Raw genomic sequence first — 26228 nt, 5'->3', positions numbered from 1 at the left:
CAGTGATTCCCCTCCCCCTCACTCCCCGTGATTCCCCTCCCCCTCACTCCCCCAGTGATTCCCCTCCCCCTCACTCCCCCAGTGATTCCCCTCCCCCTCACTCCCCCAGTGATTCCCCTCCCCCTCACTCCGCCAGTGATTCCCCTCCCCCTCACTCCCCCAGTGATTCCCCTCCCCCTCACTCCCCCAGTGATTCCCCTCCCCCTCACTGCCCCAGTGATTCCCCTCCCCCTCACTCCCCCAGTGATTCCCCTCCCCCTCACTCCCCCAGTGGTTCCCCTTCCCCTCACTCCCCCAGTGATTCCCCTCCCCCTCACTCCCCCAGTGATTCCCCTCCCCTCACTCCCCAGTGATTCCCCTCCCCCTCACTCCCAGTGATTCCCCTCCCCCTCACTCCCCCAGTGATTCCCCTCCCCCTCACTCCCCCAGTGATTCCCCTCCCCCTCACTCCCCTAGTGATTCCCCTCCCACTCACTCCCCCAGTGATTCCCCTCCCCCTCACTCCCCCAGTGATTCCCCTCCCCCTCACTCCCCCAGTGATTCCCCTCCCCCTCACTCCCCCAGTGATTCCCCTCCCCCTCACTCCCCCAGTGATTCCCCTCCCCCTCACTCCCCCAGTGATTCCCCTCCCCCTCACTCCCCCAGTGATTCCCCTCCCCCTCACTCCCCAGTGATTCCCCTCCCCCTCACTCCCCCAGTGATTCCCCTCCCCCTCACTCCCCCAGTGATTCCCCTCCCCCTCACTCCCCCAGTGATTCCCCTCCCCCTCACTCTTCCCCAGTGATTCCCCTCCCCCTCACTCCCCCAGTGATTCCCCTCCCCCTCACTCTCCCAGTGATTCCCCTCCCCCTCACTCCCCCAGTAATTCCCCTCCCCCTCACTCTCCCCCAGTGATTCCCCTCCCCCTCACTCCCCCAGTGATTCCCCTCCCCCTCACTCCCCCAGTGATTCCCCTCCCCCCTCACTCTCCCAGTGATTCCCCTCCCCCTCACTCCCCCAGTGATTCCCCTCCCCCTCACTCCCCCAGTGATTCCCCTCCCCCTCACTCCCCCAGTGATTCCCCTCCCCCTCACTCCCCCAGTGATTCCCCTCCCCCTCACTCTCCCCCAGTGATTCCCCTCCCCCTCACTCCCCCCCAGTGATTCCCCTCCCCCTCACTCTCCCCCAGTGATTCCCCTCCCCCTCACTCCCCCAGTGATTCCCCTCCCCCTCACTCCCCCAGTGATTCCCCTCCCCCTCACTCCCCCAGTGATTCCCCTCCCCCTCACTCCCCCAGTGATTCCCCTCCCCCTCACTCCCCCAGTGATTCCCCTCCCCCTCACTCCCCCAGTGATTCCCCTCCCCCTCACTCCCCCAGTGATTCCCCTCCCCCTCACTCCCCCAGTGATTCCCCTCCCCCTCACTCCCCCAGTGATTCCCCTCCCCCTCACTCCCCCAGTGATTCCCCTCCCCCTCACTCTCCCCCAGTGATTCCCCTCCCCCTCACTCCCCCAGTGATTCCCCTCCCCCTCACTCCCCCAGTGATTCCCCTCCCCCTCACTCTCCCAGTGATTCCCCTCCCCCTCACTCCCCCAGTGATTCCCCTCCCCCTCACTCCCCCAGTGATTCCCCTCCCCCTCACTCCCCCAGTGATTCCCCTCCCCCTCACTCCCCCAGTGATTCCCCTCCCCCTCACTCCCCCAGTGATTCCCATCCCCCTCACTCCCTCAGTGATTCCCCTCCCCCTCACTCCCCAGTGATTCCCCTCCCCCTCACTCCCCCAGTGATTCCCCTCCCCCTCACTCCCCCAGTGATTCCCCTCCCCCTCACTCCCCCAGTGATTCCCCTCCCCCTCACTCCCCCAGTGATTCCCCTCCCCCTCACTCCCCCAGTGATTCCCCTCCCCCTCACTCCCCCAGTGATTCCCCTCCCCCTCACTCCCCCAGTGATTCCCCTCCCCCTCACTCTCCCCCAGTGATTCCCCTCCCCCTCACTCCCCCAGTGATTCCCCTCCCCCTCACTCCCCCAGTGATTCCCCTCCCCCTCACTCCCCCAGTGATTCCCCTCCCCCTCACTCCCCCAGTGATTCCCCTCCCCCTCACTCCCCCCGTGATTCCCCTCCCCCTCACTCCCCCAGTGATTCCCCTCCCCCTCACTCTCCCCCAGTGATTCCCCTCCCCCTCACTCCCCCAGTGATTCCCCTCCCCCTCACTCCCCCAGTGATTCCCCTCCCCCTCACTCCCCCAGTGATTCCCCTCCCCCTCACTCCCCCAGTGATTCCCCTCCCCCTCACTCCCCCCGTGATTCCCCTCCCCTCACTCCCCCAGTGATTCCCCTCCCCCTCACTCCCCCCCAGTGATTCCCCTCCCCCTCACCCCCCCAGTGATTCCCCTCCCCCTCACTCCCCCCGTGATTCCCCTCCCCCTCACTCCCCCCGTGATTCCCCTCCCCCTCACTCCCCCCGTGATTCCCCTCCCCCTCACTCTCCCAGTGATTCCCCTCCCCCTCACTCCCCCAGTGATTCCCCTCCCCCTCACTCCCCCAGTGATTCCCCTCCCCCTCACTCCCCCAGTGATTCCCCTCCCCCTCACTCCCCCAGTGATTCCCCTCCCCCTCACTCCCAGTGATTCCCCTCCCCCTCACTCCCCCAGTGATTCCCCTCCCCCTCACTCCCCCAGTGATTCCCCTCCCCCTCACTCCCAGTGATTCCCCTCCCCCTCACTCCCCCAGTGATTCCCCTCCCCCTCACTCCCCCAGTGATTCCCCTCCCCCTCACTCCCCCAGTGATTCCCCTCCCCCTCACTCTCCCCCAGTGATTCCCCTCCCCCTCACTCCCCCAGTGATTCCCCTCCCCCTCACTCTCCCCCAGTGATTCCCCTCCCCCTCACTCCCCCAGTGATTCCCCTCCCCCTCACTCCCCCAGTGATTCCCCTCCCCCTCACTCCCCCAGTGATTCCCCTCCCCCTCACTCTCCCAGTGATTCCCCTCCCCCTCACTCCCCCAGTGATTCCCCTCCCCCTCACTCCCCCCCAGTGATTCCCCTCCCCCTCACTCCCCCAGTGATTCCCCTCCCCCTCACTCCCCCAGTGATTCCCCTCCCCCTCACTCTCCCCCAGTGATTCCCCTCCCCCTCACTCCCCCCCAGTGATTCCCCTCCCCCTCACTCCCCCCCAGTGATTCCCCTCCCCCTCACTCTCCCCCAGTGATTCCCCTCCCCCTCACTCCCCCCCAGTGATTCCCCTCCCCCTCACTCTCTCCCAGTGATTCCCCTCCCCCGGCTCTCTCCACCCCCCAGCGCCAGGTCATACCCGGTGGTGATGGGGCTCCTCACTGTGTTGTTTACCTGGGAGAATGCTGTTGAAATCACCTCGTCCAATGTCCCCGTTGCTGCTTCAGCGAGCTCACTCCAGATCTGGAGCAGATGTAAAAGAACAATCAGCCAAACAGTGAAGGCCCTCGGAACAGGAGGAGGCCATACGGCCCCTCGAGCCTCTTCCCCCATTAACCTAGACCATGGCTGATCTGTATCTTAACCCCACCTGCCCGCCTTGGTTCGGTAATCCCTTAATACCCTTACCCAACAAAAATCAATCAATCTCAGTCTTAAAATTTTCAATTGACCCCCAGCCTGAACAGCCTTTTTTGGGGGAGGGACGGGAGAGTTGCAGATTTTCTTCACCCAGAGAGTGGTGAAGCTGTGGAATTCTCCACCACAGAAGGCAGTAGAGGCCAATTCATTAAATATATTCAAGAAGGAGTTGGATATATTTCTTAAGGCTAAAGGGAGCAAGGGATATGGGGCGAAGGCAGGGACAGGGTACTGAATTTGGATGATCAGCCATGATCTCATTGAATGGCGGAGCAGGCTCGAGGGGCCGAATGGCCTACTCCTGCTCCTATCTTCTATGTTTCTATGTTTCTATTTCCACTACCCTTTGTGTGAAGAAGTGTTTCCTGACATCACCTTTGAACGGCCTGGCTCGAATTTGTTCTGGACTCCCCCCTACCAGAGCAGACAGATTCTCTCTGTCTACCCCGTCAAATCATCATAAAAACCTCAATGAAATCACCCGTTAATCTTCTATACTCGCAGGAATACAAGCTTAGACTGTGCACCCCTTTGAGCCCCGGTATCATTCTGGGGAATCTGCGCTGAACCCCCTCCAAAGCCAATATACCCTTCCTGAGGTGCGGGGCCCAGAACTGAACACAGTGTCCAGATGGGGTCTGACCAGAGCTTTCTCTTTTATCTAACTAACATAACTTCCACCCCATTATGTTCCAGATCACAACTGAATCAATATTCTCCTGCAGATCTTTCCATCCCTCAGTCACATTACTTGTTCCATTACCTTTTTCGTTTTGTTTACATTAAATCCAGCAAGTTCCTCCCTTGATTTATTTTTAGTTTCTCTGGTATGTTATCTACTGTGAAGGTAATTATTTAGCAAGTCTGCCATTTCTGGAATCCCAATTACAATATCACCGGCGTCTGTCTTTAAGGGGCCCACATTACTCTGAGTCACCCTCATTCTCCTAATATATCAGTAAAAACCTTCAGTGTTGTCCCTGATATCCCTTGCAAGCTTTTTCTCGGATTCCCTTTTTCCATCTCGTGCCACTTTCGGTGTATCACTTTGCTGTTTATATCGCTCCCAGGCCGCGGGATCCCTACTGTTCTTTCCTTTCCGTCAGCCTTTTCTTTTATTTTCAAACTAGCTCTCACTTCTTCTGTTGACCAAGGTTGTTTAACTGCACAATTAGGTCTCTTGCCCTTTAAAGGCGTGTACAGGTCTTGTGTTGCACTAAATACGTTTTTCAACACATCCCACAATTAATTTGTAATTTCTATCCATTAATGTTCCTGCCCAGTCCATTGTGGTCAATTTCCGACCCATCCTCCCAAAGTCAACCTCATCTAAACTAGCATGAGAATTCCCCTCAAGAGCGCAGTGTGACACAGCCTGCAGTATAACTCCCGGTCAGTGACGCAGCCTGCAGTATAACTCCCGGTCAGTGACGCAGCCTGCAGTATAACTCCCGGTCAGTGACACAGCCTGCAGTATAACTCCCGGTCAGCGATGCAGCCTGCAGTATAACTCCCTGTCAGTGGCGCAGCCTGCAGTATAACTCCCGGTCAGCGACGCAGCCTGCAGTATAACTCCCTGTCAGTGGCGCAGCCTGCAGTATAACTCCCGGTCAGCGATGCAGCCTGCAGTATAACTACCTGTCAGTGGCGCAGCCTGCAGTATAACTCCCTGTCAGTGACGCAGCCTGCAGTATAACATAGAAGATAGGAGCAGGAGTAGGCCATTCGGCCCCTCGAGCCTGCTCCGCCATTCAATGAGATCATGGCTGATCATCCAAATTCAGTACCGGTTCCTGCCTTCTCCCCATACCCCTTGATCCCTTTAGCTTTAAGAAATATATCCAACTCCTTCTTGAATATATTTAATGAATTGGCCTCTACTGCCTTCTGTGGTAGAGAATTCCACAGGTTCACCACTCTCTGGGTGAAGAAATTCCTCATCTCTGTCCTAAATGGCTTACCCCTTATCCTTAGACTGTAACCCCTGGTTCTGGACTCCCCGACCATCGGGAACATCCTTCCTGCATCTAGTCTGTCCAGTCCTGTCAGAATTTTATAAGTTTCAATGAGATCCCCTCTCATTCTTCTAAACTCCAGTGAGTATAAGCCCAATCGACCCAATCTCTCCTCATACGTCATTCCTGCCATCACAGGTATCAGCCTGCTGAATCTTCATTGAACTCCTTCCATGGCAAGAACATCCTTCCTCAGATAAGGCGACCAAAACTGCACACAATACTCAAGATGTGGTTGTGGTAAACCACTTTTATCGTTACACTATAGTTATCACTGTTGTATTGTTATCACTGTTGTATCACGATACGAGGTCGCCTCTTGTCGCGCTGTTATACCTGGGCTGACCACCTCCGACTCCGCCCATGGCTCCACCTACCTGCCCAGGTATAAAGGTAGTCGACTGGCTGGTATTCCTCCTTGTTGGACCCGATCACCCACGAGGGTGGGCTCTGTTATTTAGTCAATAAAAACCTTTAGTTACGTTCCTAACTCGTCGCTTTTTATTGGACGAATTGATAGGTATATCAATTTTATTGACTAAATTTTAAAGATGTCTACTACTGGCCAGCCAGAAGCCCTCCCAGAAGCACAGCCACACCAGCCGGCTTGGCTGCAAGCCCTCAAACCACCGTACCTGGATCTAAACCCACAGGCAGCAAACGCAGCCCTCAACTTCAAACACTGGCTGGACTGCTTCGAATCCTACCTGGAAGAATCCGGCGCCCCGCAGAGATCCAAACTAAGACTTCTGAACGCCCAAGCGAGCCCGAGAGTATACGCACTCATCCAGGACACGACTACGTACGAGGCTGCTATCAACCTACTGAAACAGCAGTACCGCAGCCCGGTAAATTACATGTACACCAGGCACCTCCTAAGATCCCGCCCGCAACAGCCAGGAGAGTCTGTAGCTGAATTTTTACGGGCGCTAAGAGCACTCGGCAGGAACTGTGACTTTAAAGCGGTGACGGCTGTTGAAAATACGGAAGATAATATCCGCGATGCCTTTGTGAAAGGCCTACGGTCCAACTACTCACGGCAAAGACTGCTTGAAGCTAAAGACCTCGACCTGGACAAAGCTGAAGCCCTCGCTCTCTCCCTGGAGGTGGCCCATCAGGACCAGGAGGCGTTTTCCAGGTACTGCTCGCGACCCTGGGACTCGGGCCCGACCCCTACCGCAATACCCTTCGCAGCGCCGCCCCCGGGACCTACCTCAGCGTCGGCGTCCCGGACCCGACCGGGCCCGCCACCCCCGGTACCGGCTCCGACATCGGGCACCCGCGATCGGGCCGCCGGCTGCTTCTTTTGCGGCCAGGAGAAGCACCCGAGGTCGCGCTGCCCAGCCAGGAACTCTACCTGCGCAACCTGCAGGAAGAAAGGCCACTTCTCTAAGGCCTGCAGGAGCGGATCTTCAGAGGCCAGCAGTGCCTCATGCGAACTGTGGGGGCGGCCATCTTCTTTCACGGCAACTGAGGCCAGTATCCCCACACGTGAGTCATGGGGGCGGCCATCTTTGATCAAGGCAACCGACCCCAATAGTGCCTCATGTGAGTTATGGGGGCAGCCATCTTCTCTGCCATTTTGTCCTACCTCGTGGGAGACGCCATTTTACCCACCACGCCCGACTGCCACCGGGCCCCCGGACCCGACGACCGCCTCGCCCGCAGACGACAACGACTCGCTTACCTACACGCTAGCCTCCGTCACTCTGGATCAAGCCCGCCCACACCACCTGTCCAAGTCGATGATGGACATCAAAGTAAACGGCCACGCCACGACCTGCCTGTTCGACAGCGGAAGCACGGAGAGCTTCATCCACCCAGACACGGTGAGCCACTACTCCCTCCCTGTCCTGCCAACGCGCAACCGAATCTCGATGGCATCGAGGTCCCACGCCACGGACATTAGCGGCTACTGTGCTGTGACCTTGTCGGTTAAGGGTACAGAGTATAAAAACTTTAAACTCCTCGTCCTCCCCCAGCTCTGCGCTGCCGTCCTACTAGGGCTGGACTTCCAATCCCACCTCCAAAGTGTAACCCTAGCATACGGTGGACCCCTCCCCCCACTCACAGTCGACAACCAGCGAAGGTTAAACCGCCCACCGCGTAACACCTGCAGCCTATCCACCCTCAAGGTGCCGCCACCTTCCCTGTTCGCTAACCTCACCCCCGACTGCAAACCCGTCGCTACCAAGAGCAGGCGGTACAGCGCTGGGGACAGAGCTTTCATTAGCTCTGAGGTGCAGCGTCTCCTGAAGGAGGGCATCATCGAGGGGAGCAACAGCCCCTGGCGTGCCCAGGTCGTGGTCGTTAAGACCGGCGATAAAAATCGCCTGGTCATCGACTACAGCCAGACCATAAACAGATACACCCAGCTGGACGCATACCCCCTTCCCCGCATATCTGACATGGTCAATCAGATTGCACAATACCGCGTATTCTCGACCATCGACCTTAAGTCGGCCTACCACCAACTCCCTATCCACCCCGAGGACCGCCAGTACACCGCCTTCGAGGCGAATGGGTGCCTATACCACTTCCTTAGGGTCCCCTTCGGTGTCACCAACGGGGTCTCGGTCTTCCAAAGGGAGATGGACCGGATGGTTGACCAGAACGGACTGCAGGCCACATTCCCCTACCTAGATAACGTCACCATCTGCGGCCGCGACCGGCAGGACCACGACGCGAATCTGGAGAAATTCCTCCGTACAGCCCAACGGCTGAACCTCACCTACAATAAGGAGAAATGTGTGTTTAACACCTCGCGCCTTGCCATCCTTGGCTGTGTAGTAGAGAACGGACTCATCGGCCCCGACCCCGAAAGAATGCGCCCCCTCATGGAGCTACCCCTCCCCCACTGCCCTAAGGCACTTAAGAGAACCCTGGGGCTCTTCGCCTACTATGCCCAATGGGTGCCCAATTATGCGGACAAAGCCAGACCCCTCATGAAGTCCACATCCTTCCCCCTTACGGAGGAAGCGTGCGCAGCCTTCTCCCTCATTAAGGGAGACATTGCCAAGGCCACTATGCACGCAGTGGATGAGTCCATCCCCTTCCAAGTCGAGAGCGATGCATCCGACTTCGCCCTAGCCGCCACCCTTAACCAGGAGGGGAGACCGGTGGCCTTCTTCTCAAGGACCCTACAGGGCCCTGAGATCCGACACTCGTCGGTCGAGAAGGAGGCCCAGGCGATTGTGGAGGCGGTACGACGCTGGAGGCACTACCTGGCAGGCAAACGATTTACCCTCCTTACCGACCAACGTTCGGTCGCTTTTATGTTTAATAACAAGCTGAGGGGCAAAATCAAGAATGACAAGATCTTGAGGTGGAGAATCGAGCTCTCCACCTACGATTATGATATCTTGTACCGGCCAGGTAAGCTGAACGAACCCCCCGATGCTCTGTCACGAATTACATGCGCCAGCGCGCAAAGTGATAGACTTCAGACCCTCCACAACGACCTCTGCCACCCCGGGGTCACCAGACTTTACCACTTCATTAAGGCCCGCAACCTGCCCTACTCCATCGAGGAGGTCAGGACCATAACCAGGAACTGCCAGACCTGTGCCGAGTGCAAACCGCACTTCTTTAGGCCGGACAGAGCAAGCCTGATCAAGGCCACCCGCCCCTTCGAGCGCCTGAGCATCGACTTTAAGGGGCCCCTCCCGTCCTCTGACCGTAACGTGTACTTCCTCAACATTGTTGATGAGTACTCCCGTTTCCCCTTTGCCTTCCCCTGCCCAGACATGACCAGTACCACGGTCATTAAATGCCTGAACGACCACTTCGCCTTGTTCGGGTTCCCAAACTATATACATAGTGACCGGGGCTCCTCTTTCATGAGCGAGGAACTCCGTCAGTTCCTACTAGCGAGAGGTATTGCAGCAAGTAGGACCACCAGCTACAACCCCCGAGGGAACGGCCAGGTGGAAAGAGAGAACGCGACGGTATGGAAGGCCGTCCTCTTAGCCTTAAAGTCTAAGGGCCTCCCAACCTCCCGCTGGCAGGAAGTCCTCCCGACAGCGCTGCACTCCATCCAGTCACTACTTTGCACTGCCGTTAACGCCACCCCCCATGAACGAATGTTTGTTTTCCCCAGGAAGTCGACTACGGGAACCACTCTACCAACCTGGCTGACCTCTCCGGGGCCCGTCTTGCTGCGAAAGCACGTGAGGGCCCATAAAACAGACCCCCTGGTCGAGAGGGTGAACCTCCTGCACGCCAACCCCCAGTACGCCTACGTGGCTTACCCAGACGGGCGGGAGGACACTGTCTCCTTACGAGACCTCGCACCCTCGGGCACTCCGGAGACACCACCTTTACCCCCCCCCACCACCCCCCCAATTCCAGCCCAGGTAGACGGCATGCCGGAACCCCACGAGCCTTCGCCGACCACGCAGACACCAGCACTAACACCGGATAATGCAGCACCGCCGCTGCGACGATCGGAGAGGCTTACGAGGCCTCCGGACAGACTGACATACCAGAACTGGTAGTACACTTCACCCCGCCGGACTCAAATCTAAACAAGGGGTGAATGTGGTAAACCACTTTTATCGTTACACTATAGTTATCACTGTTGTATTGTTATCACCGTTATCACTGTTGTATCACGATACGAGGTCGCCTCTTGTCGCGCTGTTATACCTGGGCTGACCACCTCCGACTCCGCCCATGGCTCCACCTACCTGCCCAGGTATAAAGGTAGTCGACTGGCTGGTATTCCTCCTTGTTGGACCCGATCACCCACGAGGGTGGGCTCTGTTATTTAGTCAATAAAAACCTTTAGTTACGTTCCTAACTCGTCGCTTTTTATTGGACGAATAAATTTTATTGGTCTCACCAAGGCCCTGCACAACTGCAGCAAGACATCCTTGTTTCTGTACTCGAACCCTCTCGCTACGAAGGCCAACAAACCATTTGCCTTCTTAACCGCCTGCTGCACCTGCATGCATACCTTCAGCGACTGGTGCACAAGGACACCCAGGTCTCGTTGCACTTCCCCTTCTCCCAATCTATTGCCATTCAGATAATAATCTGCCTTCCTGTTTTTGCCACCAAAGTGGATAAGCTCGCATTTATCCACATTACATTGCATCTGCCATGCTTCTGCCCAATCACCCAACCTGTCCAAATCATCCTGGAGTTTCTCGGCATCCTCCTCACAGCACACACGCCCACCCAGCTTTGTGTCGTCTGCAAACTTGGAGATATTACATCTAGTTCCCTCGTCTAGATCATTAATATATATTGTGAATAGCTGGGGTCGAAGGACCGATCCCTGCAGTACCCCACTAGTCACTGCCTGCCACTCGGAAAAAGACCCGTTTATTCCAACTCTTTGTTTTCTGTCTGCCAACCAGTTCTCTATCCAAGTCAATACCTTGCCCCCAATCCCATGTGCCTTAACTTTACACGCTAATCTCTTATGCGGGACCTTATCGAAAGCCTTCTGAAAGTCCAAATACACCACATCCACTGGTTCTCCCTTAACTATTTTACCAGTTACATCCTCAAAAAATTCCAGTAGATTAGTCAAGCACGATTTACCTTTTGTAAATCCATGTTGACTTTGTCCGATCCTGTCACTGTTTTCCAAGTGCTCTGCTATTACATCTTTTATAATGGACTTTACCATTTTCCCCACTACCGATGTCAGGCTTACCGGTCTGTAATTCCCCGTTTTCTCTCTACCACCTTTTTTGAATAGTGGGGTAACATTAGCTACCCTCCAATCCATGGGTACTGTTCCAGATTCCATCGAATGTTGGAAGATGACCAGCAATGCATCTACTATTTCTAGGGCCACTTCCTTAAGTACCCTAGGATGTAGATTATCAGGCCCTGGGGATTTATCGGCCTTAATCCCGTCAATTTCCCGAACACCATTTCCCTACAAATACTGATTTCTTTCAGTTCCTCCCTTTCATCAGGCCCTATGTTCCCCGACATCTCTGGGAGGTTATTTGTGTCCTCCTTTGTGAAGACAGAACCAAAGTATGTATTTAATTGGTCTGCCATTTCCTTGTTCCCCATTATAAATTCCCCTGATTCTGACTGCAAGGGACCTACGCTTGACTTCACCAATCTTTTTCTCTTCACATATCTATAAAAGCTTTTACAGTCAGTTTTTATGTTCCCTGCAAGCTTACTCTCATATTCTATTTTCCCCTTCTTAATTAATCCCTTTTCCTCCTTTGTTGAATCCTAAACTGCTCCCAATCCTCAGGTTTACTGCTTTTTCTGGCCAATTTATATGTCCTCTCCTTGGATCTTATGCTATCCCTAATTTCCCTTGTTAGCCACGATCAGTGACGCAGCCTGCAGCCTGGGAATTAAATATACCAGGTTATTTAACAATCAGGAAGGACAGGCAGGAAGGAAGGGGAGGTGGGGTGGCTATGTTAATAAAGGAAGGAATCACTGTAATACAGAGAAATGATATTGGGTCAAAGGATCAGGATAGTGAAACAGTTTGGGTGGAGATACGGAATAATAAGGGGAAAAAAACACGAGTGGGCGTAGTCTATAGGCCTCCGAACAGTTGCAACTCTGTTGGACGGAGTATTAATCAGGAAATAGCTGAGGCTTGTAATAAGGGAACAGCTATAATTATGGGGGATTTTAACTATCATATTAACTGGACAAATCAAATTGGGCAGAGCAGCCTTGAGGAAGAGTTCATTGAGTGTATTAGGGATGGGTTTCTTGAGCAGCATGTAACTGAACCGACCAGGGGCAAGCAATCTTACATTTGGTCCTGTGTAATGAGACAGGATTAATAAAAAATGTCCTAGTAAAGGATCCCCTTGGAATGAGTGTCCATAACATGGTTGAATTCCATATTCAATTCGAGGGTGAGAAGGTTGGATCTCAATCAAGTGTGCTGAGCTTGAATAAAGGAGACTATGAAGGTATGAGAGCGGAATTGATTAGAGTGGACTGGGAAAATAGATTAAAGGGTAAGACGGTACATAATCAGTGGTGTACATTTAAGGAGTTATTTTACAACTTCCAAAAAATATATATTCCACTGAGGAAAAAAGGGTGTAAAAGAAAAGATAGCCATCCGTGGTTAAGTAAAGTAATTAAGGATAGTATCCGACTAAAAACAAGGGCATATAAGGTAGCCAAATCTAGTGGAAGGATAGAAGATTGGAAGTCTTTAAAAGACAGCAAAAAATAACTAAAAGATTGATTAAGAAAGGGAAGATAGATTATGAAAGTAAATTAGTAAAAATATAAAAACAGATAGCAAAAGTTTCTATAGTTATATAAAAAGAAAAAGGGTGGCTAAAGTAAATGTTGGTCCCTTAGAGGATGAGACCGGGAAATTAATGGTTGGAAACATGGAGATGGCAAAAACGCTGAACAATTATTTTGTATCAGTCTTTACGGTAGAGGACACTAAGAATATCCCAACACTGGACAAACAGGGGGCTCTGGGGGGGGGGGGGGGAGGAGCTAAATACGATTAAAATCACGAAGGAAGTGGTACTTGGTAAAATAATGGGACTCAAGGCGGATAAATCCCTTGGACCTGATGGCTTACATCCTAAGGTCTTCAGGGAAGTGGCGGTAGGGATTGTGGATGCATTGGTAATAATTTTCCAAAACTCCCTGGACTCAGCAAAGGTCCCAGCAGATTGGAAAACTGCTAATGTAACACCCTTATTTAAAAAGGGTAGTAGGCAGAAGGCTGGAAACTATAGACCTGTTAGCCTAACATCTGTGGTTGGTAAAATTTGAGAGTCCATTATTAAGGAGACAGTAACGGGACATTTGGATAAACATAATTTAATAGGACAAAGTCAGCATGGTTTTATGAAGGGGAAGTCATGTTTGACAAATTTGCTGGAGTTCTTTGAGGAAGTAACATATAGGGTGGATAAAGGGGAACCAGTGGACGTAGTGTATTTAGACTTCCAAAAGGCATTTGACAAGGTGCCACACAAAAGATTATTGCTCAAGATAAAAAATCATGGGATTGGGGGTAATATTCTGGCATGGGTGGAGGATTGGCTATCTAACAGAAAGCAGAGAGTTGGGATAAATGGTTCGTTCTCAGACTGGCAATCAGTAACTAGTGGTGTTCCGCAGGGGTCAGTGCTGGGTCCCCAACTCGTTACAATCGATATTAATGATTTGGAGGAGGGGACCGAGTGTAACATATCAAAGTTTGCAGATGATACAAAGATGGGAAGGAACGTAGTGAGTGAGGAGGACATAAAAAACCTGCAAAGGGACATAGACAGGCTAAGTAAGTGGGCAGAGATTTGGCAGATGGAATACAATACTGGAAAGTGTGAGGTTATGCACTTTGGCAGGAAAAATCACAGAGCAAGTTATTATCTTAATGGCAATAAACTGGAAAGTACTGTAGTACAAAGGGATCTGGGGGTCCTGGTGCACGAAACTCAAAAAGTTAGTATGCAGGTGCAGCAAGTGATCAAGAAGGCCAATGGAATGTTGGCTTTTATTGCTAGGGGGATAGAATATAAAAACAGGGAGGTATTGTTGCAGTTGTACAAGGTATTGGTGAGACCGCACCTGGAATACTGCATACAGTTTTGGTGTCCATACTTAAGAAAAGACATACTTGCTCTCGAGTCAGTACAAAGAAGATTCACTCGGTTAATCCCGGGGATGAGGGGGTGGACATATGAGGAGAGGTTGAGTAGATTGGGACTCTGCTCATTGGAGTTCAGAAGAATGAGAGGCGATCTTATTGAAACATATAAGATTGTGAGGAGGCTTGATCGGGTGGATGTGGTGAGGATGTTCCCAATGATGGGTGAAACTAGAACTGGGGGGCATAATCTTAGAATAAGGGGCTGCTCTTTCAAAACTGAGATGAGGGGAAACTTCTTCACTCAGAGGGTAGTAGGTCTGTGGAATTTGCTGCCCCAGAAAGCTGTGGAAGCTACATCATTAAATAAATTTAAAACAGAAATAGACAGTTTCTTAGAAGTAAAGGGAATTAGGGGTTACGGGGAGCGGGCAGGAAATTGGACATGAGTCTATGTTCGGAACGGTCATGGCCCTGTGGGTAACGGAGCGGGCCCAGGGGCCATGCATCCTGGTTCTGCTCCTACTTCTTGTGTTCTAATTATGTGTTAGATTTCAGGAGATGGTTCTATTCCTGTTCCTGGCTGGGGTGGAGATCACCTTTTACAGAAGGTAAGTACTGTAGAAAATATAGGGACAGAGTGATCTCCTGGACGAGTTTCGATCGCCTAGATGGGTCGGAGAGGAATTTCCCAGATTTTTTTCTCCCAAATTGGCCTTTGGGTTTTTTGCCTCTCCCAGGAGATCACATGGGATCGGGAGGGATGTAGAGTGATAGTAGAATTGAGGTTAGGATCAGATCAGCCATGATCTTATTGAATGGTGGAGCAGGCTCGAGGGGCCGATTGGCCTACTCCTGCTCCTATTTCTTATGTTATGTTCCACGTCAGTGACGCAGCCTGCAGTATAACTCCCGGTCAGTGACGCAGCCTGCAGTATAACTCCCGGTCAGTGACGCAGCCTGCAGTATAACTCCCGGTCAGTGACGCAGCCGGCAGTATAATTCTGTAGACTCTGGAACAGTTCCCATGGATTGGAGGGTAGCTAATATTACCCCACTATTAAAAAAAGGTGGTAGAGAGAAAATGGGGAATTATAGACCGGTAAGCCTGACATCGCGAGTGGGGAAAATGCTAGAGTCCATTATAAAGGATGTAATACCAGAGCACTTGGAAAACAGTGACAGGATCGGACAAAGTCAACATGGATTTACAAAAGGTAAATTGTGCTTGACTAATCTACTGGAATTACTTGAGGATGTAACTGGTAAAATAGATAAGGGAGAACCAGTGGATGTGGTGTATTTGGACTTTCAGAAGGCTTTCGATAAGGTCCCGCATAAGAGATTAGCGTGTAAAGTTAAAGCACACGGGATTGCGGGCAAGGTACTGACTTGGATAGAGAACTGGTTGGCAGACAGGAAGCAAAGAGTTGGATTAAACGGGTCTGTTTCCAAGTGGCAGGCAGTGACTAGTGGGGTACCGCAGAGATCGGTGCAAGGACCCCAGCTATTCACAATATATATAAATGATCTAGACGAGGGAACTAGATGTAATATCTCCAAGTTTGCAGATGACACAAAGCTGGGTGGGCGTGTGTGCTGTGAGGAGGATGCCGAGAAACTCCAGTATGATTTGGACAGGTTGGGTGATGGGGCAGATGTATGGCAGATGCAATATAACGTGGATAAATGCGAGGTTATCCACTTTGGTGGCAAAAACAGGAAGGCAGATTATTATCTGAATGGCAATAGATTGGGAGAAGGGGAAGTGCAACGAGACCTGGTTGTCCTTGTGCACCAGTCACTGAAGGTAAGCATGCAGGTGCAGCAGGCGGTTAAGAAGGCAAATGGTATGTTGGCCTTCATAGCGAGAGGGTTCGAGTACAGGAACAAGGATGTCTTGCTGCAGTTGTACAGGGCCTTGGTGAGACCGCACCTTGAGTATTGTGTGCAGTTTTGGCCACCTTACCTGAGGAAGGGTGTTCTTGCCATGGAGGGAGTGCAGTGAAGATTCACCAGGCTGATACCTGGGATGGCAGGAATGACGTCTGAGGAGAGATTGGGTCGATTGGGCTTGTACTCGCTGGAGTTCAGAAGAATGAGAGGGGATCTCATTGAAACTTATAAAATTCTAACAGGACTAGACAGACTAGACGCAGGAAGGATGTTCCCGATGGCCGGGGAGTCCAGAACCAGGGGTCACAGTCTAAGGATAAGGGGTAAGCCAATTAGGACAGAGATGAGGAGGAATTTCTTCACCCAGAGTGTGGTGAACCTGTGGAATTCTCTACCACAGAAGGCAGTGGAGGCCAATTCATTAAATATATTCAAGAAGGAGTTGGATATATTTCTTAAGACGAAAGGGATCAAGGGATATGGGGAGAAGGCAGGGACAGGGTACTGAATTTGGATGATCAGCCATGATCTCATTGAATGGTGGAGCAGGCTCGAGGGGCCGAATGGCCTACTCCTGCTCCTATCTTCTATGTTTCTATCTCCCGTTCAGTGACACAGCCTGCAGTATAACCCCCGGTCAGTTCACAGTGCCGGATTGGCTGAGCCTCGCTGACCTGTAGGGGGGCTCGGAGCTGCTGCTCTTTGTGTCGTCTGGCCTGCAGCCGCTGGATGTAGTCTCGCTGGATCACACTCCGCGCCGCCCGAACCCGCAGACCATCGAGATAGGCAGCAACCTGAGAACAGGGAGAGTCAGAGGTCAGCACAGATCACACGCCCAGAGACAGGGAGGGGCCCTGGAGAGAGGGAGGGAGAGACCCCCACACTGAGAGAGAGAGAGAGAAACCCCCCACACAGAGAGAGAGAGAGAGAGACCCCCCACACTGAGAGAGAGAGAGACCCCCCACACTGAGAGAGAGAGAGAGACCCCCCACACTGAGAGAGACCCCCCACACTGAGAGAGAGAGAGAGACCCCCCACACTGAGAGAGAGAGAGAGACCCCCCACACTGAGAGAGAGAGAGAGACCCCCCACACTGAGAGAGAGAGAGAGACCCCCCACACTGAGAGAGAGAGAGAGACCCCCCACACTGAGAGAGAGAGACCCCCCACACCGAGAGAGAGAGAGAGACCCCCCACACTGAGAGAGAGAGAGAGAGAGACCCCCCACACTGAGAGAGAGAGAGAGACCCCCCACACTGAGAGAGACAGACCCCCCACACTGAGAGAGAGAGAGAGACCCCCCACACTGAGAGAGAGAGACCCCCCACACTGAGAGAGAGAGAGAGAGACCCCCCACACTGAGAGAGAGAGAGAGACCCCCCACACTGGGAGAGAGAGAGAGAGACCCCCCACACTGAGAGAGAGAGAGAGACCCCCCACACTGAGAGAGAGAGAGAGAGAGACCCCCCACACTGAGAGAGAGAGAGAGACCCCCCACACTGAGAGAGAGAGAGCCCTATATGCAATAAAAAGAAAATTCTACAACACCCAAATCCCAATCAAAATCTGGCTCAAAATATTTGACAGCATAATCCTGCCCATTGCACTGTACGGTAGTGAAGTATGGGGCCCGCTAAATCACCAAAGCTACACTAAATGGGAAAAACACACAATAGAAGCCCTACATGCAGAATTCTGCCGAAGCATCCTTCGCACCCAAAGAAAAACGCCAACAAATGCATGCAGAGCCGAACTAGGCAGATACCCACTGATAATAAACATCCAAAAACGAGCACTAAACTTCCTAAATCACCTCAAATCTAGCTCCCCAGACACCCTTCATTTCAAAGCCTTTCAGACCCAAGAGCTAAACCCAGAAAAGAGTCCCCTGAGTCAGCTGCTACTGAAACTAAGTACTCAGCCGGACCCTGACCAGCCCCAGACCAACACAGCCGTCCAAACACCAATCCGAGTGAACCAAATCATTAAACAATGCAAAGAAACCTACCTGGAACATTGGAACAAAATAACCGAAAGCCAAAGCAGATTAGAATGTTACCGGGCCCTAAAAAGAGATTATAAACTGGCAGACTACCTCACGACCATCAGAGACACAAAACAGAGACAGACCCTCACCAGGTACAGACTAAGCGACCACCAACTGGAAATTGAAAAAGGCAGATACAAGAAATCCTGGCAGCCTAGAGAGAATAGAATATGCGATCAATGTCTGGCCGGCGAGGTTGAAACAGAAATGCATTTCCTCCTAAAATGCGAAAAATTCAACACATCAAGAAACATATTATTCAACAAGCTAAGCCAAACAACCCCAGATTTCAAGGAATTGGATGACCTGTCAAAATTGAGATTAGTCCTGGCAGAAGGAGACAGACCATAGAGAGATTGGGAGTGTGAGAGAGAGAGAGAGATTGGGAGTCTGAGAGAGAGATAGACTGGGAGTGTGAGAGAAAGGGAGTGTGAGAGAGAGAGAGACTGGGAGTGTGAGAGAGAGAGACTGGGAGTGTGTGAGAGAGAGAGACTGGCAGTGTGTGAGAGAGAGAGACTGGGAGTGTGAGAGAGAGAGACTGGGAGTGGGAGAGAGAGAGAGATTGGGAGTGTGAGAGAGAGAGAGAGATTGGGAGTCTGAGAGAGAGATAGACTGGGAGTGTGAGAGATTGGGAGTGTGAGAGAGAGAGAGATTGGGAGTGTGAGAGAGAGAGATTGGGAGTGAGAGAGAGAGAGATTGGGAGTGAGGGAGAGAGAGAGATTGGGAGTGAGAGAGAGAGAGATTGGGAGTGAGAGAGAGAGAGATTGGGAGTGAGAGAGAGAGAGATTGGGAGTGTGAGAGAGAGAGATTGGGAGTGTGAGAGAGAGAGACTGAGAATGTGAGAGAGAGAGAGATTGGGAGTGTGAGAGAGAGAGATTGGGAGTGTGAGAGAGAGAGAGAGATTGCGAGTGTGTGAGAGAGATTGGGAGTGTGAGAGAGAGAGATTGGGAGTGTGAGAGAGAGAGAGATTGGGAGTGTGAGAGAGAGAGAGATTGGGAGTGTGTCAAATCGATTGACACCTACAGAATGTTAGAAAACTGTACCTTTTTGCTATGTAAGCTTTGGCAATATGGTTCTCTGTAAACTTTCATGCCAATAAAGCATTTGAACTGAACTGAACTGAACCATACCTTGGGGCCAAATATGTAACAACATGTCACAACCTGAGGACTGTTTAAAAGTAAGACTGTTTAAAATTAATATTGTTTAAAAGTAATATTGTATGTACCCAACAAATGTCAAATCGATTGACACCTACAGAATGTTGGAAAACTGTACCTTTTTTCTATGTAAGCTTTGGCAATATGGTTCTCTGTAAACTTTCATGCCAATAAAGCATTTGAATTGAATTGAATTGAGAGACCCCCCACACTGAGAGAGAGAGAGAGACCCCCCACACTGAGAGAGAGAGAGAGAGACCCCCCACACTGAGAGAGAGAGAGAGACCCCCCACACTGAGAGAGAGAGAGAGAGAGACCCCCCACACTGAGAGAGAGAGAGAGAGACCCCCCACACTGAGAGAGAGACCCCCCACACTGAGAGAGAGAGAGAGACCCCCCACACTGAGAGAGAGAGAGACCCCCCACACAGAGAGAGAGAGAGACCCCCCACACTGAGAGAGAGAGAGAGACCCCCCACACTGAGAGAGAGAGAGAGACCCCCCACACTGAGAGAGAGAGAGACCCCCCACACTGAGAGAGAGAGAGACCCCCCACACTGAGAGAGAGAGACCCCCCACACTGAGAGAGAGACCCCCCACACTGAGAGAGAGAGAGACCCCCCACACTGAGAGAGAGAGAGAGACCCCCCACACTGAGAGAGAGACCCCCCACACTGAGAGAGAGAGAGAGAGACTCCCCACACTGAGAGAGAGAGAGGCCCCCCACACTGAGAGAGAGAGAGACCCCCCACACTGAGAGAGAGAGAGAGAGACCCCACACACTGAGAGAGAGAGAGAGACCCCCCACACTGAGAGAGAGAGAGAGACCCTCCACACTGAGAGAGACCCCCCACACTGAGAGAGAGACCCCCCACACTGAGAGAGAGAGAGAGATCCCCCACACTGAGAGAGAGAGAGAGACCCCCCACACTGAGAGAGAGAGAGAGACCCCCCACACTGAGAGAGAGAGACCCCCCACACTGAGAGAGAGAGAGAGACCCCCCACACTGAGAGAGAGAGAGACCCCCCACACTGAGAGAGAGAGACCCCCCACACTGAGAGAGAGAGAGAGACCCCCCACACTGAGAGAGAGAGACCCGCCACACTGAGAGAGAGAGAGAGAGAGACCCCCCACACTGAGAGAGAGAGAGAGAGACCCCACACACTGAGAGAGAGAGAGAGAGACCCCCCACACTGAGAGATAGAGAGAGGGACCCCCCACACTGAGAGAGAGAGAGAGAGAGAGAGAGAGACCCCCCAAACAGAGAGAGAACCCCCACACTGAGAGAGAGAGAGAGACCCCCCACACTGAGAGAGAGAGAGAGACCCCCCACACTGAGAGAGAGAGAGAGAGACCCTCCACACTGAGAGAGAGAGACAGAGACCCCCCACACTGAGAGAGAGAGAGAGAGACCCCCCACACTGAGAGAGAGAGACCCCCCACACTGAGAGAGAGAGACAAACGCACCGATTTCTTCACCCAGAGAAGAGGCGTCCGACAGGGCTGCAATTTGAGCCCGACCCTGTTCAACATATACATAAATGAATTAGCAGACATGCTGGAGCAAAGTGAGTCACCAGGTCTCCGTCTCCTTGATGGAGAAGTGAAATCCCTGTTCTATGCGGACGACCTGGTTCTGCTGTCTCCCACAGAACAGGGATTACAGCAACAACTAGACCTACTCGACAAATACTGCCAAAATTGGGCTCTAACAGTAAATCTAAAGAAAACCAACATCATGATTTTTCAAAAAAGGCCCAGATGTCAATAAAACAAATACCAATTTACCCTCAGTGATACCGCTATAGGACACACTATGAGCTACACCTACCTTGGTCTAACTATTACAGCATCAGGGAGCTTCAGCATAGCAGTGAATGCACTAAAAGAAAAAGCCCGAAGAGCCCTATATGCAATAAAAAGAAAATTCTACAACATCCAAATCCCAATCAAAATCTGGCTCAAAATATTTGACAGCATAATCCTGCCCATTGCACTGTACGGTAGTGAAGTATGGGGCCCGCTAAATCACCAAAGCTACACTAAATGGGAAAAACACACAATAGAAGCCCTACATGCAGAATTCTGCCGAAGCATCCTTCGCACCCAAAGAAAAACGCCAACAAATGCATGCAGAGCCGAACTAGGCAGATACCCACTGATAATAAACATCCAAAAACGAGCACTAAACTTCCTAAATCACCTCAAATCTAGCTCCCCAGACACCCTTCATTTCAAAGCCTTTCAGACCCAAGAGCTAAACCCAGAAAAGAGTCCCCTGAGTCAGCTGCTACTGAAACTAAGTACTCAGCCGGACCCTGACCAGCCCCAGACCAACACAGCCGTCCAAACACCAATCCGAGTGAACCAAATCATTAAACAATGCAAAGAAACCTACCTGGAACATTGGAACAAAATAACCGAAAGCCAAAGCAGATTAGAATGTTACCGGGCCCTAAAAAGAGATTATAAACTGGCAGACTACCTCACGACCATCAGAGACACAAAACAGAGACAGACCCTCACCAGGTACAGACTAAGCGACCACCAACTGGAAATTGAAAAAGGCAGATACAAGAAATCCTGGCAGCCTAGAGAGAATAGAATATGCGATCAATGTCTGGCCGGCGAGGTTGAAACAGAAATGCATTTCCTCCTAAAATGCGAAAAATTCAACACATCAAGAAACATATTATTCAACAAGCTAAGCCAAACAACCCCAGATTTCAAGGAATTGGATGACCTGTCAAAATTGAGATTAGTCCTGGGAGAAGGAGACAGACCATACCTTGGGGCCAAATATGTAACAACATGTCACAACCTGAGGACTGTTTAAAAGTAAGACTGTTTAAAATTAATATTGTTTAAAAGTAATATTGTATGTACCCAAGAAATGTCAAATCGATTGACACCTACAGAATGTTTGAAAATGTACCTTTTTGCTATGTAAGCTTTGGCAATATGGTTCTCTGTAAACTTTCATGCCAATAAAGCATTTGAATTGGAATTGAATTGGAATTGGAGAGAGACCCCCCACACTGAGAGAGAGAGAGAGACCCCCCACACTGAGAGAGAGAGAGAGAGACCCCCCACACTGAGAGAGAGAGAGAGACCCCCCACACTGAGAGAGAGAGAGACCCCCCACACTGAGAGAGACCCCCCACACTGAGAGAGAGAGAGAGACCCCCCACACTGAGAGAGAGAGACCCCCACACTGAGAGAGAGAGAGAGAGAGACCCCCCACACTGAGAGAGAGAGAGAGACCCCCCACACTGAGAGAGAGAGAGACCCCCCACACTGAGAGAGAGAGAGAGACCCCCCACACTGAGAGAGCGAGACCCCCCACACTGAGAGAGAGAGACCCCCCACACTGAGAGAGAGAGAGAGACCCCCCACACTGAGAGAGAGAGAGAGAGACCCCCCACACTGAGAGAGAGAGAGAGATCCCCCACACTGAGAGAGAGAGAGACCCCCCACACTGAGAGAGAGAGAGACCCCCCACACTGAGAGAGCGAGACCCCCCACACTGAGAGAGAGAGACCCCCCACACTGAGAGAGAGAGAGAGACCCCCCACACTGAGAGAGAGAGAGAGAGACCCCCCACACTGAGAGAGAGAGAGAGACCCCCCACACTGAGAGAGAAAATTAGATAAAAATATAGGAATAGCAAAAAACGATGTTTTCTTATGTGCGATCTACATACCTCCAATAGAATCGCCATATTTTGAAGAGGAGATATTTGACACTCTCCACATGGAAATCAGCCATTTCCAGGCCCAAGGAAAGGTGCTACTATGTGGGGACCTAAATGCAAGGACAGGATGTGAACCTGACTTCATAGACCCACAGTGCAACAACCATGTGTTTGGCCAGACCCCTCTATATGTCACACCAGCCATCGCAAACCGAAACAACCTCGATTGTGAAATAAATAAAAGCGGTAGGGAGGTAGTGCAACTCTGCCGAGCCTTAGGCCTGTACATAGTTAACGGTAGGTTCAGAGGGGACTCCTTAGGGAGACTCACATATTCCTCAACTCTTGGGTCTAGTGTGGTGGATTATACAATCACTGACCTGGACCCCTGCGATATCAACGCATTCACTGTCAGGCAGCAATCCCCCCTCTCAGACCATAACCAAATAAATGTGTACCTTAAACTTTCTGCCCAAACTACAGACACAAAAAAGGAACCCAGTAAGCTACATAAAATAAACCAGACATACAGATGGGCCCCAGACAGTGGAGATAAATTCATCACAGCACTAAATTCACCTGATCTCACAAGTAAAATTTCAAAATTTAAAGCAAATCTATATGAGATCACCAGAGATGGTGTAAACATGGCCATAGAGGATATAAATATGATCTTCCATGAGGCAGCTGTAAAAGCCGACCTCGTGAAACAGAAGAGGAAGAGTCACAAAAGACAAAATAAAAATAAGAAATGGTTTGACCACGAATGCAAAAATGCCAGAAAAGACCTGAGAAAAATATCAAACCAAAAGCATCGGCAACCAAACAATCCGGACCTACGTACTAGATACAATGAAACCCTCAAAAGATATAAACACACCATTAGGAACAAAACACAAAACTATACCCACAAAATACTCGAAGAAATTGAAAACTCCACCAATCCAAAACAATTCTGGGAAATGTGGAATAACCTGAGTACAACACAATTGCAAGCATTACCAATCCAAGATGGCGACATCTGGAGAACACATTTTGAAAACCTCTACAAAGACATCCCAATAAACGAAACAAACCCAAGTCAACATCAGGTCACAGAAAAACTCCACACATTAGAAGCAACAATTAAAGACAACCAAAACCCTCTAGACTCCCCAATCACATGGAAAGAACTGGCCACAAAAACAAAATCTCTCCACCTAAAGAAAGCCTGTGGCCCAGACAACATCAAAAATGAAATGCTCAAGTTCAGCAATATGGAGATGCAGGGTGCGGTACTCAAATTATTCAACATCATATTACGTTCAGGCTGTTTTCCCGATATCTGGTGCCAAGGACTAATCTCCCCCATATATAAAAGCGGAAACAAATCAGACCCAAATAACTACCGCGGCATCTGTGTCAACAGTTGTCTAGGGAAGTTATTCTGCAGTATTCTAAATAGTAGATTACTTGATTTTCTTAACAAACATAATATCCTCAGAAAAAACCAAATAGGCTTTCTTCCAAAACACCGCACCGCCGACCATATCTATACCCTTCACACCCTCATTGAAAAACATATACACCAAACAAAAAATGGGAAAATATTCGCCTGTTTCATCGACTTCAAGAAAGCCTTTGACTCTATATGGCACGAAGGGCTCTATTATAAACTTCTTCAGTGTGGAATAGGGGGCAAAGTCTATGACCTTATTAAATCAATGTATCTGAAAAACAAATGCGGGGTCAAAATTGGAGACAAACGCACCGATTTCTTCACCCAGAGAAGAGGCGTCCGACAGGGCTGCAATTTGAGCCCGACCCTGTTCAACATATACATAAATGAATTAGCAGACATGCTGGAGCAAAGCGAGTCACCAGGTCTCCGTCTCCTTGATGGAGAAGTGAAATCCCTGTTCTATGCGGACGACCTGGTTCTGCTGTCTCCCACAGAACAGGGATTACAGCAACAACTAGACCTACTCGACAAATACTGCCAAAATTGGGCTCTAACAGTAAATCTAAAGAAAACCAACATCATGATTTTTCAAAAAAGGCCCAGATGTCAGGAAAACAAATACCAATTTACCCTCAGTGATACCGCTATAGGACACACTATGAGCTACACCTACCTTGGTCTAACTATTACAGCATCAGGGAGCTTCAGCATAGCAGTGAATGCACTAAAAGAAAAAGCCCGAAGAGCCCTATATGCAATAAAAAGAAAATTCTACAACATCCAAATCCCAATCAAAATCTGGCTCAAAATATTTGACAGCATAATCCTGCCCATTGCACTGTACGGTAGTGAAGTATGGGGCCCGCTAAATCACCAAAGCTACACTAAATGGGAAAAACACACAATAGAAGCCCTACATGCAGAATTCTGCCGAAGCATCCTTCGCACCCAAAGAAAAACGCCAACAAATGCATGCAGAGCCGAACTAGGCAGATACCCACTGATAATAAACATCCAAAAACGAGCACTAAACTTCCTAAATCACCTCAAATCTAGCTCCCCAGACACCCTTCATTTCAAAGCCTTTCAGACCCAAGAGCTAAACCCAGAAAAGAGTCCCCTGAGTCAGCTGCTACTGAAACTAAGTACTCAGCCGGACCCTGACCAGCCCCAGACCAACACAGCCGTCCAAACACCAATCCGAGTGAACCAAATCATTAAACAATGCAAAGAAACCTACCTGGAACATTGGAACAAAATAACCGAAAGCCAAAGCAGATTAGAATGTTACCGGGCCCTAAAAAGAGATTATAAACTGGCAGACTACCTCACGACCATCAGAGACACAAAACAGAGACAGACCCTCACCAGGTACAGACTAAGCGACCACCAACTGGAAATTGAAAAAGGCAGATACAAGAAATCCTGGCAGCCTAGAGAGAATAGAATATGCGATCAATGTCTGGCCGGCGAGGTTGAAACAGAAATGCATTTCCTCCTAAAATGCGAAAAATTCAACACATCAAGAAACATATTATTCAACAAGCTAAGCCAAACAACCCCAGATTTCAAGGAATTGGATGACCTGTCAAAATTGAGATTAGTCCTGGCAGAAGGAGACAGACCATACCTTGGGGCCAAATATGTAACAACATGTCACAACCTGAGGACTGTTTAAAAGTAAGACTGTTTAAAATTAATATTGTTTAAAAGTAATATTGTATGTACCCAACAAATGTCAAATCGATTGACACCTACAGAATGTTGGAAAACTGTACCTTTTTTCTATGTAAGCTTTGGCAATATGGTTCTCTGTAAACTTTCATGCCAATAAAGCAT

This window comes from Somniosus microcephalus, unplaced genomic scaffold (genome assembly GCF_052327205.1).
Source record: "Somniosus microcephalus isolate GS21.2 unplaced genomic scaffold, FLI_Smic_1.0 unresolved_chr4, whole genome shotgun sequence".
NCBI classification, from domain to species: Eukaryota; Metazoa; Chordata; class Chondrichthyes; order Squaliformes; family Somniosidae; genus Somniosus; species Somniosus microcephalus.
Note: the sequence above shows the minus strand (reverse complement) of the source record.